Here is a 17,992-nt window from a genome sequence, read left to right as displayed (position 1 = left end):
ACATATAAACAGAAGAAAAACACATAACTACTACAATAACTAAATCGTTTATTGACAATGTTAAAAAGGCATAAGATAAATCAAAGTAAAATGTCATATGAACAAATATATGTGTCAAGGAAATGTTATTTTTGAAGCCAATTTAAATAATAAAATTTACTTGAGTCACTAGATGATACGTGAATCCATCACGTAGAGCTCCTGTACACTGACCACTAAAGACGGTTTCACGCTGGCGCCGTATAGACGTCGCTAAATATATTTCTTATGATTATTATATTTCTAAATGACATATAACAGGTTGAAGACTTTATTATAATACCCAAGAATTTCCCGAGAATATGTCGTACGTGTATAGTAAAATTACGAATATGAAATTAAGCATAAAAGTGACTCAAAAATACATTTACATATGATTAGCCTATTCATCACTATTTCTCAACCCCGGTTGAGAACCGCTGGTTTGGACTGTAGGAAATCCATCAGTTCTACCTGCATGACGTAGCACGTGACAGGCGGAACGCACGTGTGTGACGATACCGGCAGGCCAATCGCTCAGTTGCTGCTGCTGTCTCGTGTACTTCAGTGCTGTTTCGCGTTGTGTGTCATTTTTAAGAACATGCAGCCTGCCGGTTTATCTGCGCGTGTATGGGGAAGGAAATGGAGAGGGCAAACTGTAACAGTTTTGCCTGTAAGGTCGATCCGAAGGCCAAACTGTGTGTGTATGGGGGGCCTTAGAGGTAGATATGTACTCAGCATTAAAATAATTACAAAATTTAGATGGCATGCAAACTTTAGGGAACCATTAATCATAAGAGGCCACAACCTACTATGTCACTCACTCATTCTGGTCCAAGAAATTCTTTGAAAAGTCGATTGTATACTCGGTTTGTCAAAGAATATCCCACTTTCTTTATGTAACCTGAAGGTTTATCACCGTGTGCACAAAAGACTGCCACTGGACTCTATCCTGAGCTAGCTGCATCCAGTTAACCCCATTGATTCCTATCTCCTTAAAGTCCATCATTTTCCTCCCACCTAAGCCTAGGTCTTACCAGTGGTCTCCTCCCTCAGGCCTCCTAACAAATAACCTGTAAACATTCCTCCTCTCCTCCATGCGTGCCGTACATCCCGCCCACCTTATCTTTCTCAATTTAATCACCATAATATCAGGTGAGGAGTAGAGGCCATGAAGGTTATCATTATGCAGTCTCCTCCATGATTCATCTTCCTCCCTTTCAGATCCAGATATCATCTTCAACACTCTTTTCTCAAAGATCCTTAATCTATGTTCCTCCCTCAAAGTGAGAGACCAAGCTTCACACTCATACAGCAAAACTGGAAAAATTACACTTCTGTAGATTTTAATCTTTATATTTTTATGATGAGACTGGAGGACTAAAGATTTTGATCTGAATGATAGCAAGCATTCCCTGAATTTAATATGCTTTTGATTTTGTAATGAATGTCATTCTGACTTATTGGTTTTGTCCCCAAGTACATTAATTTTTTTCACAGTTTGAATGATTCATTAGCAATGCTTAGGCTTTCTTGAAGTCTATAAATAGTTGATGGAGTGAAGATTGCTGTGTTCTGGGTTATTGCACTACATAGTCTGGTAGAAGTTTACTGACATATCAGAGGTCCTTACTGCTTCCATCTTCCCCTTGATGTGTTTTTCATAACCCTAATCGTACATCACGCGCAGTTTGATGTTTGTCAAAAATAAATTGATGATACCAAGTGAGCAGGAAATATGTTTTGAATCAGTAGTAGCTTTCTCTTTCAGAGGAAGTCATTGTCATATAGTTTCAAGTTATATTTTCTGAGTTTTAATTTTATAATTGACAATACACAAAGAGGCCTTTATTTAGCATTTATCAAAATGTCTTTGATTTTCTCATACAGATTTTTTTGAATCAGGTTTTAGGATTTACTGGAAATACTTTGATACATAATTGAAGATGTATCACATCTGATTTTTCAAGATAAAATTATTTCAGTTATGTTGAAATGCGCTGTGTGCCGAGAGAATGGAGACCTAATGTAACTTGGCTTTTATTGATACATTTAAATAACTTAACCTTTATAAAATTAAATAATTTAATTTAGGATCTATACCTTCTCTTCCTACAAGTGCTTCCATGGCTTGTAGCAGGACTCTTTAAAACAGTAAAGGATAACTACCAACTGTAAGATGGCCAACTTTATTGCTGAATTTAGTGAATGGATAATGTGACTGAGGAGAAACTGTATGAAATTGATTTGTATGTTTAATCATATAAACAGTTGGTTACTTTATTAGTGGGAAACAACTCCATGACAACAGGATAATTGATATTACAGGTTAGTCATTTCTAGGAAAATATCGAAGGTGATAATATTTACAATTGTCGTGTACAGATAACGGGAAAGGCAGCGTATGATGGCTTTGAATTTTATACAAGATTAAGTGTGAACATAAGTTAGAACTAAGAAATTAAGGTACTTGTGGGTTATCGGGACACATCGCTTTAAAAATAAGTTAGGTTAGGTGTGGATAAATAACATATACTTGAAAGTTATTATATTTTATTTCAATAAATGACAACTAACCTAACTTATTTTTAAAGCCAAGTGTCCTGATAACCCACAAGTATCGAAATTGATAAATAGTGATGTGATGCTTAGTACACTGTCATTGTTGAACATAAAACTGAGTTATCATTCCTGTGTAGAAAAGTATATAGTTGATGTCATGAGAGTACCTACCAAACCAAGTTTAAAATCCTGCAGAAAGATGAATACATGAAATCAGTTTTGTCTGTATCTTCATTTTTTGAACCATCTGCTACATGTAACATTTTGTAGTGTAATACACTGTAGAAAATGTTGTAATGTTTTGAACAGCTGTGCAGGTGTTTTACAGTCTTGGATCATTTGATTTTAAAGTAACCCATGTGCTTAAGGCAGAGTTTAAGAGGCTTTGGATTTAATACATTGAGCCAAATTACTGAAGCAGATGTTACCAAAAGCAGAGGTACTTTTTATTTGAAAAACCAAGTAATATAATGTGTACTTTAAATATCAAATCTAAAACTTCTTGACGATGGTGAAGAGTCAATTGAATAAAAATTTACTTGGATATTATCCATCGTCTAGTAATAAAACGTAAAAAACGTAAAACGACGTTTCGGAGATGGGGCTCTATCTCTATCCGGAGATAGGGATTAGCTCTATCTAGTGGGCCCAACTGAGTAGGAACCTGAAGACGGAGATAGAGCCCCATCTCCGAAACGTCGTTTTACGTTTTTTACGTTTTATTACTAGACGATGGATAATATCCAAGTAAATTTTTATTCAATTGTACTTTAAATGCTGCATGGTCTGGTAATTGTGTTGAAATGAGTGGAGGATTAAGACTCAGCTTATGAGCCAGGTTTCATATTAAGATGCACAGCATTGATTTGAAACATGAACTACATACTGTTTGGATTTTGTAACTACCTCCATGGTACATTTACCATTTTTCCTCAATTTTAAGGCGTCACTGATTGTAAGATGCACCAGTGATTTAGCAATAGGGTTTTCAGGGGAAAAAGAAATGTTCAGTACAATTGTCAGCCTACAAACAAAAATTCTTTGTAATAATAATTTCAAAACTTTCTGTGTTGCTATCTTTGTATTTATTGTCCCATGCGTAATGTTACAGACATGAGTATTTTCCTTGTGCTGTACTTACACAACATGATTTTTTGACAATGATTAGTAGATGCTATCAAATGTAAGATGTACCCCAGGATCAGAAATGAAAAAAAAAAAGTTCTTAAAATCAAGGAGATACAGTAATAATTATTGAGCTCGTCAAGAAATTACTGCTGAAGGTTCATCATATTTGCAAAACGCAACTATTCCAGTGTGCCTTGCCCTGCTTTTAAATTCTGTTTTTCTTTTATATGAGTGATGTATGTAGTATATTGTACTCATGTGTAAGAAACTTGACAGATTTAGAATGTACAACTTCTTAAAGCATCAAGTCAAAATTATTATGTATATTCAGTAAAAATGAGGCTTCTCAATTTGAATTAAACTTATGTACAAATTAAATGTGTTCCTAAAGGAATTTAATCCAGAAAGCTGGTCACTAAATCCAGTTACTAACTTATTCCCATTCCCTTTTACTTTTACTATTCCACTATAAGAGGTAAATGAGGGAAGATCTTGTAGTTATTTCTGGCATGTGTCTCAGTCCAGGTGTTTCTTTTGCTGTTAACATGTTCACTCCAGGTACTCTGCTGCAGGCTGAAGAGATCAGAACATTGACCTGTCTCCCCCACCTAGTACCAAAATTGAAAATGTATGGTGCTTTACCTCCATTTTCTTCCATCCTTCAATGAGTGTTTCACCATTCTATTTCTGAATTGTCTATCATGTAGTAACCTGATGATAATGGAATTTGACATTAATATACTGCATTTCTTGTTAAAAAGGTTACAGGTGTCCTGCCTGTATTTTCTTGCACAATGCTGCATACAGTTATAAGCTTTCACAAAGTTGTAAGATTTAAGGTTTTCACAGAGGTGAGCATGAAGATTTCTGTCTTCTGGGTTGTTGCGCTGTGTAGTCTGGTCTATGACGGAGGCAGTATGACCTCTGAAACGTTGGTTAACATCGACCAGACTACACAGCGCAACAACCCAGAAGACAGAAATCTTCATACTCTGATGATGGAGGCAGTATGACCTCTGAAACGTTGGTTGACATCGACCAGACTACACAGCGCAACAACCCAGAAGACAGAAATCTTCATACTCTGATGATGGAGGCAGTATGACCTCTGAAACGTTGGTTGACATCGACCAGACTACACAGCGCAACAACCCAGAAGACAGAAATCTTCATACTCATCGCCCTGATGATGTAGGCAGTATGACCTCTGAAACGTTGGTTGACATGGACCAGACTACACAGCGCAACAACCCAGAAGACAGAAATCTTCATACTCATCGCCCTGATGACGGAGGCAGTATGACCTCTGAAACGTTGGTTAACATCGACCAGACTACACAGCGCAGCAACCCAGAAGACAGAAATCTTCATACTCATCGCCCTGATGACGGAGGCAGTATGACCTCTGAAACTTTGGTTAACATCGACCAGACTACACAGCGCAACAACCCAGAAGACAGAAATCTTCATACTCTGATGATGGAGGCAGTATGACCTCTGAAACGTTGGTTGACATCGACCAGACTACACAGCGCAACAACCCAGAAGACAGAAATCTTCATACTCATCGCCCTGATGATGGAGGCAGTATGACCTCTGAAACGTTGGTAAACATCGACCAGACTACACGGCGCAACAACCCAGAAATCTTCATACTCATCGCCCTGATGACGGAGGCAGTATGACCTCTGAAACTTTGGTTAACATCGACCAGACTACACAGCGCAACAACCCAGAAGACAGAAATCTTCATACTCATCGCCCTGATGACGGAGGCAGTATGACCTCTGAAACGTTGGTAAACATCTACCAGACTACACAGCGCAACAACCCAGAAGACAGAAATCTTCTTTCACAAAGTTCTTGGCTCACATTGCTTCTTGCAGCAATGTATGCAATTATGGCTGAAGGTCATGTGATTCTGAAGCACCCATCATCTCCTGATGTAAAATAGTAATAAGTGCAAGGTATTCCAGCATGTTACAAAAGTAACTCAGGCCAGTCATAAGACTATCAGGTGTTCTCTTCTTGCGTGACTGCTCAACTCCATGAGTTTCAGAAAGCAATGCATGACAGTGGATCATAAGAAACTAATCAAAGTGACAAGAATATGAGCAGTAAATAACCACAATGGCACGTTCAGAATTTATATCATTATGTATGTTATATCTTATAAGGTTACGAGACTGTGGGAAACTGTAGTGACATTCTGATTACGTGCTATTGAGCAGAACTGACATAAATGTTTTATTGAGGTTGTTGGGTTTTGGACTTTGTGCATCGTCCAAGGTTAAAATGTGTACGACGTTTCGAAAACCAGATCCGTTTTCGTCTTCATGTGTATGGGGTCCAGTGATTGGAACCCAATAAGCCAAATGCATGTCTTATGTCAACTATTTGCTATAAATACAGAACTACAACAGTGATGTCTGAGAGCAGGTGAAGATATATTGTCTTAATGCTCACTGAATACACATATGATTAATTTCTATTATTCCTATAGCCTTTTCACAAAAATTTGTATTGAATCAAGGCAAAATTCCCCCCCCCCCCCTCCAATGCATGAAATTTGGTGTTTTTACGTAATTAATTAATTCCTTTTTTTTTGTTCACAGTTTGTGAAATGTAGATTTTCTCAACATGAAAGAAAGCAAGCAAAATTTGCTTTAGATGGAGGTTACTGACGTGTGAGTTGCAAGGGGACTTGAGAGAGATGTCGCAGCATCCTACTTCTTCCGTTGATATGTTGCCTCAAGGAAAGAAGCAGCTACCAGCAAATTTATGGCAGGAACTGGCTAAGGCAGGACAGGGTGAGCGTACTTTATTGGTTGCATCTTTATTCTAGTTTTCTTTTTTTCTGTTGACATAAGATTTTCTGTTATACACGAAGTGTCATGGTATTGCATTTCATTACTGACATTTCAGAATAAGTTTTACTTTAATCAACAACTATTAGGCAAGAAAGTCGAGGAGGGAATGTAGCATCCTTGGGCAAGATGACGGATGTTAACAGAATTTTAGTCGGAGAGTTTAAAGTGGACAGACCACTCCCAAGACCGAGGCATAGATAAGAGGATGACATAAGAATTTTACATTGGATACCATTTACAATTGAACCTTTCACACTTCACGTAAACATGTTAGTTGGAATACAGCTCCATGGAAAGATCAACACTGACAGCCCTTTCCTGAAGCAGTTATTATTGATTCCACGCAATTAAGACCTAATATATAGAGTGCGTTGCAATCGAAAGTTGGAAACAATGTTTCAGTGCTCGGTCTGGCAGATTCCGTCAGTGTGTGAGCTGTGCATGTCCTTGGGTATCTAGGTAGATGATTGTTCGATGTATGAAGTTGTATATGCGCGCCATCTCAGTGTTCGGGATTGGAATGTCGTTTTACGTACGTCCCATACCACGCGTGTCAATTTTAAATAATTTCTGACAATTTTCGATTTCAACCTCTCTGATAGTGCATTATATTACTGAAAGGATCTAAAATAATTCAGCTACATGTATTATGAACAGGTGTGTTTAGTAGTGATGTATTCTATGCTGCAAACATTACGTACGAGGGGGCAGCGAACTTGCCTTGAAAAAATGACCCTCTTTGTTATAGCGAAAAAAATTGTTTTAGATTATTTGTGTGTATTTGGGTGTCTCGTAGGATACTTCGACACATGTAGGCACTACTAAGGAAATGTGGACAAGCGTTTGTGTGCATAAATTACGCACATTTGAACTGGTCGTGGCCGATATCTCGGTGTTCCACCTCGCGAACTTGGTGTCTCCGTGCGGCTTTATTACAATTTTTATGATTTAATTGAGTATGAATTTTATTAAGTTACACGTGGCATGACGTCCATTCAAAATTTCAGCAATTTCCGACCACTTTTTCAATAACGGTGAAATTGTTGCGCAGGACGCCGATTTCTGCTGACTCAGTGTACTGAGTCGTGATTGGTTGTGTTAGGTTAGGTTAGGTTAAGTTAGTGGGTATATTGTGCAGGAGGTGTTGCGCACATGCGTCGCGCAACGTGTCCCGGAGTGTGCACGGTGTGGTCGTTATTATTGTTTGCATAAAATTAAAATACCCTTATATTTTAAAATTTCACATTTTAAAATTTATGTAATGCCATCATAATATGAAATTGTAGTTGTTGTAGGGACATAGGTATTTTACACTGGTTACCTGTTGACGACGTAAGCGACCCTGTCACATTTGAAGCAGACTTATAGTTGATGTGCAGGCTTTGTTGTACACATGGGAAAAAATCATTAAAATATTTATGTTTTTATTTTACATTTCATGTAGCAATTACAACCATCTCATTTTTCGTCGTTGGAAATATAAAAATATATGCATTTGTTAGTTCTAAACTGTTTCAACTGCTGTGATTGAGGGAATTGTTGACTGATGTGACTTACGTGTTACTAATGGAAACATACGACTCCATTTTGCTTACATCACTTCAGAAAGAATATTATAATCTGGGCTTCACTTTCATACCAAATTTAAACTTTTTAGAAGGATATTATATTGGATACATACTTTCAGTAACCGTAAGTACACGAATCACTTGTCACCTAAATATCATGTTATTGCATATTTCATTGTGGAAATATATATTGTCACATGAAGAATTTATTAAAATATTTATTTAATTTTATATTACACTACATGTAATTACTACAATGACCTAATTTATCGTTATAAAGATGTATGTTCTCATATTACATAGGTCCAGCTTCTGCAGATAAGTAATATCTATATATGATTTACGTGTTACTATCTCGTACAAACGTCTTTACTGGGCACACATGGGATGCAAATGTCCTTTCACTGAATTCGTATGTCTCAATGTGACGAACCACACTTATTCTTGTATGTTATGTTGGATTGGTGTTTCACTTGTTTCTATTCTCACACGTCACCGAGAAGACATCCTTACACTCATTCCTTGCAGATAACAACCGTATTATCCGACTGGACGGTGGTAGTTAATCTTGATAATGATCCCGAAGAACTCTATTTCTAGAGCAGAGAGTTACGATAATACTGAACAAACGAAATCAAATAATTCCAACCGTAGCTTAATGGCGACTATTCAATCGGGACCAGCCTACTGTTCCAAGACAAAATCAATACTGACTCACTTCTGATTGGTCCTCGATGTCATTCGAAAGTATTAATTTCTTTACATTGAGGTCATCACAGATGGCACGTCTTATCTTTGGTTCCGTATTATTCCGGTAGACTGCGTCTTTGTGTTTGTACGTCCTGTCCTCGAGTAAATGTGAGGCAATATTTTCTATATATTTTGTTGAAATTTGACATAGGATACCAATATGTTACCACAAGTTTGACTTGCGCCCCGGATTCCGCGCCCACCAATCATTGCAAATAATGTACCAGGGATTTATATTCAGTTTTTTTTGTGGGGCGAGTTATATTAATAATTGACGTACTTTCATTCACGTATGTTTATTGCGATTCTTTCGTTACATGATACTTAGTTATAGTGAATTAGATTGGGCCATCGTTACGCATGAATTTTCTACGTATTTGCGTCAACATCTACACTGTTTTAATTTTGCAAGAAACAATTCTTGTGGAGATATTATGTAGTATTAGACGTGTTATGATGTATTATACACATATAAGCACTATTTTTGTTAATGGGGAATATGTGAGCACGTAATATCGTTATTGGTAAGTGGTCGTGTTCGACTTTGCGCATCCTCCACCTCACGACTTTGATGCCGTCGTGTGAATTTATAAAAGGCGATAATACATAATAGAGTATAAATATCATTAACTTACCTGTGGCATGACGTCCATACAAAATTTCAATAATTTCTGAGCATCCATTCGCTCTTTCGAAAATTCATGCGCAGGAAGGCATTTTGCACTGATCGAGTTTACCCTGTCTTGGTTGGTTTCTGTTAGGTTAGGTTAGGTTAGTGGGGCACCTGCGCAGACGTTGTTGCGCAGTGCAGTCATATGACGTGCGCATGTGAGGGCACCTTGAGCTCGTTATGGTCAGTTGTAAATTATTAAACACCCAAAAATTCGATTCGGGTAATTTAAAAATAATATTATACTCTGGGCTTGAATTTTATACCTAATTTAAACATTTTACAAGGATGTTGTATTGGACACATTATTTGAGTAATTGCAATTACACCAATCACTTATCACTTAAATATGATGTTATTGAATATTTCATTGTGGAAGTATATATGTTGTCACATGAAATAGAATTTATTAATATATTTATTTATTTTTATATTACACTACATTTAATTACTACAGTGACCCCATTCATCGTTATAAAGAATCAAGGTTCTCAAATTACATAGGTCCAGCTTCTGCATATAAGCGATATCTGTATATGATTTACGTGTTACTAACTCTTACAAACGTCTTTAGTGAGCACACATGGCATGCAAATGTCGTTTCACTGAAGTCGAATGTCTCAATGTGACGAACCGCACATATTCTTGCATGTTATGTTGAATTGGTGTTTCACTTGTTTCTATTCTCACACGTCACCGAGAAGACATTCTTACACTGAGATTCACTGTAGGTATCACTCTTTAATATCTGATTGAACGGTGGCAATTAATCTTGTTAATGGTCCCGAAGAACTCTGTTTCTAGAGCACAAAATTACGTTGATACTGAACGACCGAAATGAAATAATTCCAACTGTAGTTAAATGGCGACTATTGAATCGGGACCAGCCGACTGTTCCAAGACAGATTCAGTACTGACTGACTTCTGATTGGTCCTCGATGCCATTCGAAAGTATTGATTGCTTTCCATTGCGGTCATCACAGATGGCACGTCTTAACTTTAGTTCCGCATTTTTCCTGTAGACTGCGTCTTTGTGTTTGTACGTCGTGTCCTCGAGTAAATGTGAGGCAATATTTTTGATATATTCTGTTGACATTTGACATAGGACACCAATATGTTACCACAAGTATGACGTGCGCCCCGAATTCCGCGCCCACCAAGCGTTGCAAATAATATACCAGGGATTTATATTCAGTTTTTTTTGTGGGGCGAGTTATATTAATAATTGACGTACTATCATTCAGGTATGTTTATTGAGATTTTTTCGTTACATGATACTTAGTTATAGTGAGTTAGATTGGGTCATCGTTACGCATGAATTTGCTACGTATTTGCGTCAACATCTACACTGTTTCAATTTTGCAAGAAACAATTCTTGTGGAGATATTGTGTAGTATTAGACGTGTTATGATGTATTATACACATATAAGCACTATTTTTGTTATATGGGGAATTTGTGAGCACGTAATATCGTTATTGGTAAGTGGTCGTGGCCGACTTTGCGCATCCTCCACCTCACGACTTTGATGCCTTCGTGTGAATTTATAAAAGGCGATAAGGCATAATAGAGTATAAATATCATTAACTTACCTGTGGCATGACGTCCATACAAAATTTCAATAATTTCTGAGCATCCATTCGCTTTTTCGAAAATTCATGCGCAGGAAGGCATTTTGCACTGATGGAGTTTACCCTGTCTTGGTTGGTTTGTGTTAGGTTAGGTTAGGTTAGGTTAGGTTAGTGGGGCACCTGCGCAGACGTTGTTGCGCAGTGCAGTCATATGACGTGCGCATGTGAGGGCACCTTGAGCTCGTTATGGTCAGTTGTAAATTATTAAACAACCAAAAATTCGATTCGGGTAATTTAAAAATAATATTATACTCTGGGCTTGAATTTTATACCTAATTTAAACATTTTACAAGGATGTTGTATTGGACACATTCTTTGAGTAATTGCAATTACACGAATCACTTATCACTTAAATATGATGTTATTGAATATTTCATTGTGGAAGTATATATGTTGTCACACGAAAAATAATTTATTAATATATTTACTTATTTTTATATTACACTACATTTAATTACTACAGTTATAAAGAATCAAGGTTCTCAAATTACATAGGTCCAGCTTCTGCATATAAGCGATATCTGTATATGATTTACGTGTTACTAACTCTTACAAACGTCTTTAGTGAGCACACATGGCATGCAAATGTCCTTTCACTGAAGTCGAATGTCTCAATTTGACGAACCGCACATATTCTTGCATGTTATGTTGAATTGGTGTGTCACTTGTTTCTATTCTCACACGTCACCGAGAAGACATTCTTACACTGAGATTCACTGTAGGTATCACTCTTTAATATCTGATTGAACGGTGGCAATTAATCTTGTTAATGGTCCCGAAGAACTCTGTTTTTAGAGCACAAAGTTACGTTGATACTGAACGACCGAAATGAAATAATTCCAACTGTAGTTAAATGGCGACTATTGAATCGGGACCAGCCGACTGTTCCAAGACAGATTCAGTACTGACTGACTTCTGATTGGTCCTCGATGCCATTCGAAAGTATTGATTTCTTTCCATTGCGGTCATAACAGATGGCACGTCTTAACTTTAGTTCCGCATTTTTCCTGTAGACTGCGTCTTTGTGTTTGTACGTCGTGTCCTCGAGTAAATGTGAGGCAATATTTTTGATATATTCTGTTGACATTTGACATAGGACACCAATATGTTACCACAAGTATGACGTGCGCCCCGAATTCCGCGCCCACCAAGCGTTGCAAATAATGTACCAGGGATTTATATTCAGTTTTTTTTCTGGGGCGATTTATATTAATAATTGACGTACTATCATTCACGTATGTTTATTGAGATTTTTTCGTTACATGATACTTAGTTATAGTGAGTTAGATTGGGTCATCGTTACGCATGAATTTGCTACGTATTTGCGTCAACATCTACACTGTTTCAATTTTGCAAGAAACAATTCTTGTGGAGATATTATGTAGTATTAGACGTGTTATGATGTATTATACGCATATAAGCACTATTTGTGTTATATGGGGAATATGTGAGCACGTAATAATGTTATTGGTAAGTGGTCGTGGCCGACTTTGCGCATCCTCCACCTCACGACTTTGATGCCGTCGTGTGAATTTATAAAAAACGATAAGACATTATAGAGTATAAATATCATTAACTTACCTGTGGCATGACGTCCATACAAAATTTCAATAATTTCTGAGCATCCATTCGCTTTTTCGAAAATTCATGCGCAGGAAGGCATTTTGCACTGATCGAGTTTACCCTGTCTTGGTTGGTTTGTGTTAGGTTAGGTTAGGTTAGGTTAGGTTAGGTTAGGTTAGTGGGGCACCTGCGCAGACGTTGTTGCGCAGTGCAGTCATATGACGTGCGCATGTGAGGGCACCTTGAGCTCGTTATGGTCAGTTGTAAATTATTGAACACCCAAAAATTCGATTCGGGTAATTTAAAAATAATATTATACTCTGGGCTTGAATTTTATACCTAATTTAAACATTTTACAAGGATGTTGTATTGGACACATTCTTTGAGTAATTGCAATTACACCAATCACTTATCACTTAAATATGATGTTATTGAATATTTCATTGTGGAAGTATATATGTTGTCACACGAAAAAGAATTTATTAATATATTTATTTATTTTTATATTACACTACATGTAATTACTACAGTGACCCCATTCATCGTTATAAAGAATCAAGGTTCTCAAATTACATAGGTCCAGCTTCTGCATATAAGCGATATCTGTATATGATTTACGTGTTACTAACTCTTACAAACGTCTTTAGTGAGCACACATGGCATGCAAATGTCGTTTCACTGAAGTCGAATGTCTCAATGTGACGAACCGCACATATTCTTGCATGTTATGTTGAATTGGTGTTTCACTTGTTTCTATTCTCACACGTCACCGAGAAGACATTCTTACACTGAGATTCACTGTAGGTATCACTCTTTAATATCTGATTGAACGGTGGCAATTAATCTTGTTAATGGTCCCGAAGAACTCTGTTTCTAGAGCACAAAATTACGTTGATACTGAACGACCGAAATGAAATAATTCCAACTGTAGTTAAATGGCGACTATTGAATCGGGACCAGCCGACTGTTCCAAGACAGATTCAGTACTGACTGACTTCTGATTGGTCCTCGATGCCATTCGAAAGTATTGATTACTTTCCATTGCGGTCATCACAGATGGCACGTCTTAACTTTAGTTCCGCATTTTTCCTGTAGACTGCGTCTTTGTGTTTGTACGTCGTGTCCTCGAGTAAATGTGAGGCAATATTTTTGATATATTCTGTTGACATTTGACATAGGACACCAATATGTTACCACAAGTATGACGTGCGCCCCGAATTCCGCGCCCACCAAGCGTTGCAAATAATATACCAGGGATTTATATTCAGTTTTTTTTGTGGGGCGAGTTATATTAATAATTGACGTACTATCATTCAGGTATGTTTATTGAGATTTTTTCGTTACATGATACTTAGTTATAGTGAGTTAGATTGGGTCATCGTTACGCATGAATTTGCTACGTATTTGCGTCAACATCTACACTGTTTCAATTTTGCAAGAAACAATTCTTGTGGAGATATTATGTAGTATTAGACGTGTTATGATGTATTATACGCATATAAGCACTATTTGTGTTATATGGGGGATATGTGAGCACGTAATAACGTTATTGGTAAGTGGTCGTGGCCGACTTTGCGCATCCTCCACCTCACGACTTTGATGCCGTCGTGTGAATTTATAAAAAACGATAAGACATTATAGAGTATAAATATCATTAACTTACCTGTGGCATGACGTCCATACAAAATTTCAATAATTTCTGAGCATCCATTCGCTTTTTCGAAAATTCATGCGCAGGAAGGCATTGTGCACTGATGGAGTTTACCCTGTCTTGGTTGGTTTGTGTTAGGTTAGGTTAGGTTAGGTTAGGTTAGTGGGGCACCTGCGCAGACGTTGTTGCGCAGTGCAGTCATATGACGTGCGCATGTGAGGGCACCTTGAGCTCGTTATGGTCAGTTGTAAATTATTGAACATCCAAAAATTCGATTCGGGTAATTTAAAAATAATATTATACTCTGGGCTTGAATTTTATACCTAATTTAAACATTTTACAAGGATGTTGTATTGGACACATTCTTTGAGTAATTGCAATTACACCAATCACTTATCACTTAAATATGATGTTATTGAATATTTCATTGTGGAAGTATATATGTTGTCACACGAAAAAAAATTATTAATATATTTACTTATTTTTATATTACACTACATTTAATTACTACAGTTATAAAGAATCAAGGTTCTCAAATTACATAGGTCCAGCTTCTGCATATAAGCGATATCTGTATATGATTTACGTGTTACTAACTCTTACAAACGTCTTTAGTGAGCACACATGGCATGCAAATGTCCTTTCACTGAAGTCGAATGTCTCAATTTGACGAACCGCACATATTCTTGCATGTTATGTTGAATTGGTGTTTCACTTGTTTCTATTCTCACACGTCACCGAGAAGACATTCTTACACTGAGATTCACTGTAGGTATCACTCTTTAATATCTGATTGAACGGTGGCAATTAATCTTGTTAATGGTCCCGAAGAACTCTGTTTTTAGAGCACAAAGTTACGTTGATACTGAACGACCGAAATGAAATAATTCCAACTGTAGTTAAATGGCGACTATTGAATCGGGACCAGCCGACTGTTCCAAGACAGATTCAGTACTGACTGACTTCTGATTGGTCCTCGATGCCATTCGAAAGTATTGATTTCTTTCCATTGCGGTCATAACAGATGGCACGTCTTAACTTTAGTTCCGCATTTTTCCTGTAGACTGCGTCTTTGTGTTTGTACGTCGTGTCCTCGAGTAAATGTGAGGCAATATTTTTGATATATTCTGTTGACATTTGACATAGGACACCAATATGTTACCACAAGTATGACGTGCGCCCCGAATTCCGCGCCCACCAAGCGTTGCAAATAATGTACCAGGGATTTATATTCAGTTTTTTTTCTGGGGCGATTTATATTAATAATTGACGTACTATCATTCACGTATGTTTATTGAGATTTTTTCGTTACATGATACTTAGTTATAGTGAGTTAGATTGGGTCATCGTTACGCATGAATTTGCTACGTATTTGCGTCAACATCTACACTGTTTCAATTTTGCAAGAAACAATTCTTGTGGAGATATTGTGTAGTATTAGACGTGTTATGATGTATTATACACATATAAGCACTATTTTTGTTATATGGGGAATTTGTGAGCACGTAATATCGTTATTGGTAAGTGGTCGTGGCCGACTTTGCGCATCCTCCACCTCACGACTTTGATGCCTTCGTGTGAATTTATAAAAGGCGATAAGGCATAATAGAGTATAAATATCATTAACTTACCTGTGGCATGACGTCCATACAAAATTTCAATAATTTCTGAGCATCCATTCGCTTTTTCGAAAATTCATGCGCAGGAAGGCATTTTGCACTGATGGAGTTTACCCTGTCTTGGTTGGTTTGTGTTAGGTTAGGTTAGGTTAGGTTAGGTTAGTGGGGCACCTGCGCAGACGTTGCGCAGTGCAGTCATATGACGTGCGCATGTGAGGGCACCTTGAGCTCGTTATGGTCAGTTGTAAATTATTAAACAACCAAAAATTCGATTCGGGTAATTTAAAAATAATATTATACTCTGGGCTTGAATTTTATACCTAATTTAAACATTTTACAAGGATGTTGTATTGGACACATTCTTTGAGTAATTGCAATTACACGAATCACTTATCACTTAAATATGATGTTATTGAATATTTCATTGTGGAAGTATATATGTTGTCACACGAAAAATAATTTATTAATATATTTATTTATTTTTATATTACACTACATTTAATTACTACAGTGACCCCATTCATCGTTATAAAGAATCAAGGTTCTCAAATTACATAGGTCCAGCTTCTGCATATAAGCGATATCTGTATATGATTTACGTGTTACTAACTCTTACAAACGGCTTTAGTGAGCACACGTGGCATGCAAATGTCCTTTCACTGAAGTCGAATGTCTCAATGTGACGAACCGCACATATTCTTGCATGTTATGTTGAATTGGTGTTTCACTTTTTTCTATTCTCACACGTCACCGAGAAGACATTCTTACACTGAGATTCACTGTAGGTATCACTCTTTAATATCTGATTGAACGGTGGCAATTAATCTTGTTAATGGTCCCGAAGAACTCTGTTTCTAGAGCACAAAATTACGTTGATACTGAACGACCGAAATGAAATAATTCCAACTGTAGTTAAATGGCGACTATTGAATCGGGACCAGCCGACTGTTCCAAGACAGATTCAGTACTGACTGACTTCTGATTGGTCCTCGATGCAATTCGAAAGTATTGATTTCTTTCCATTGCGGTCATCACAGATGGCACGTCTTAACTTTAGTTCCGCATTTTTCCTGTAGACTGCGTCTTTGTGTTTGTACGTCGTGTCCTCAAGTAAATGTGAGGCAATATATTTGATATATTCTGTTACGTGCGCCCCGAATTCCGCGCCCACCAAGCTTTGCATATAATGTACCAGGGATTTATATTCAGTTTTTTTTGTGGGGCGAGTTATATTAATAATTGACGTACTATATTTCACGTATGTTTATTGCGATTTTTTCGTTACATGATACTTAGTTATAGTGAGTTATATTGGGTCATCGTTACGCATGAATTTGCTACGTATGTGCGTCAACATCTACACTGTTTCAATTTTTCAAAAACAATTCTTGTGGAGATATTATGTAGTATTAGACGTGTTATGATGTATTATACACACATAAGCACTATTTTTGTTATATGGGGAATATGTGAGCACATAATATCGGTATTGGTAAGTGGTCGTGACCGAATTTGCGCATCCTCCACCTCACGATTTTGTTGCCTTCGTGTGAATTTATAAAAGGCGATAAGGCATAATAGAGTATAAATATCATTAACTTACCTGTGGCATGACGTCCATACAAAATTTCAATAATTTCTGAGCATCCATTCCCTTTTTCGAAAATTCATGCGCAGGAAGGCATTTTGCACTGAACGAGTTTACCCTGTCTTGGTTGGTTTCTGTTAGGTTAGGTTAGGTTAGGTTAGTGGGGCACCTGCGCAGACGTTGTTGCGCAGTGCTGTCATATGACGTGCGCATGTGAGGGCACCTTGAGCTCGTTATGGTCAGTTGTAAATTATTAAACACCCAAAAATTCGATTCGGGTAATTTAAAAATAATATTATACTCTGGGCTTGAATTTTATACCTAATTTAAACATTTTACAAGGATGTTGTATTGGACACATTCTTTGATTAATTGC

General features: G+C 37.1%; 1 long non-coding RNA gene across 1 annotated transcript in view; it reads left to right on the top strand.

Moving 5' to 3' along the window:
* The first annotated feature begins 257 nt into the window (after positions 1–257).
* The window catches only part of LOC147875155 (uncharacterized), a 236,515-nt gene continuing 218,780 nt past the window's right edge, over positions 258–17,992 (top strand). The window contains exons 1-2 of the long non-coding RNA XR_015534959.1: positions 258–740; positions 6,324–6,518. This is a non-coding gene — a long non-coding RNA (uncharacterized LOC147875155). The remainder of the gene's footprint in view (positions 741–6,323; positions 6,519–17,992) is intronic.

This window comes from Zootermopsis nevadensis, unplaced genomic scaffold, assembly GCF_977971745.1.
Source record: "Zootermopsis nevadensis isolate Lab colony 2312 unplaced genomic scaffold, Znev_1.0 Znev_ptg000001l, whole genome shotgun sequence".
Classification (NCBI taxonomy): Eukaryota; Metazoa; Arthropoda; class Insecta; order Blattodea; family Termopsidae; genus Zootermopsis; species Zootermopsis nevadensis.
Note: the sequence above shows the minus strand (reverse complement) of the source record. Positions and strands in the feature narration are given on the sequence as shown.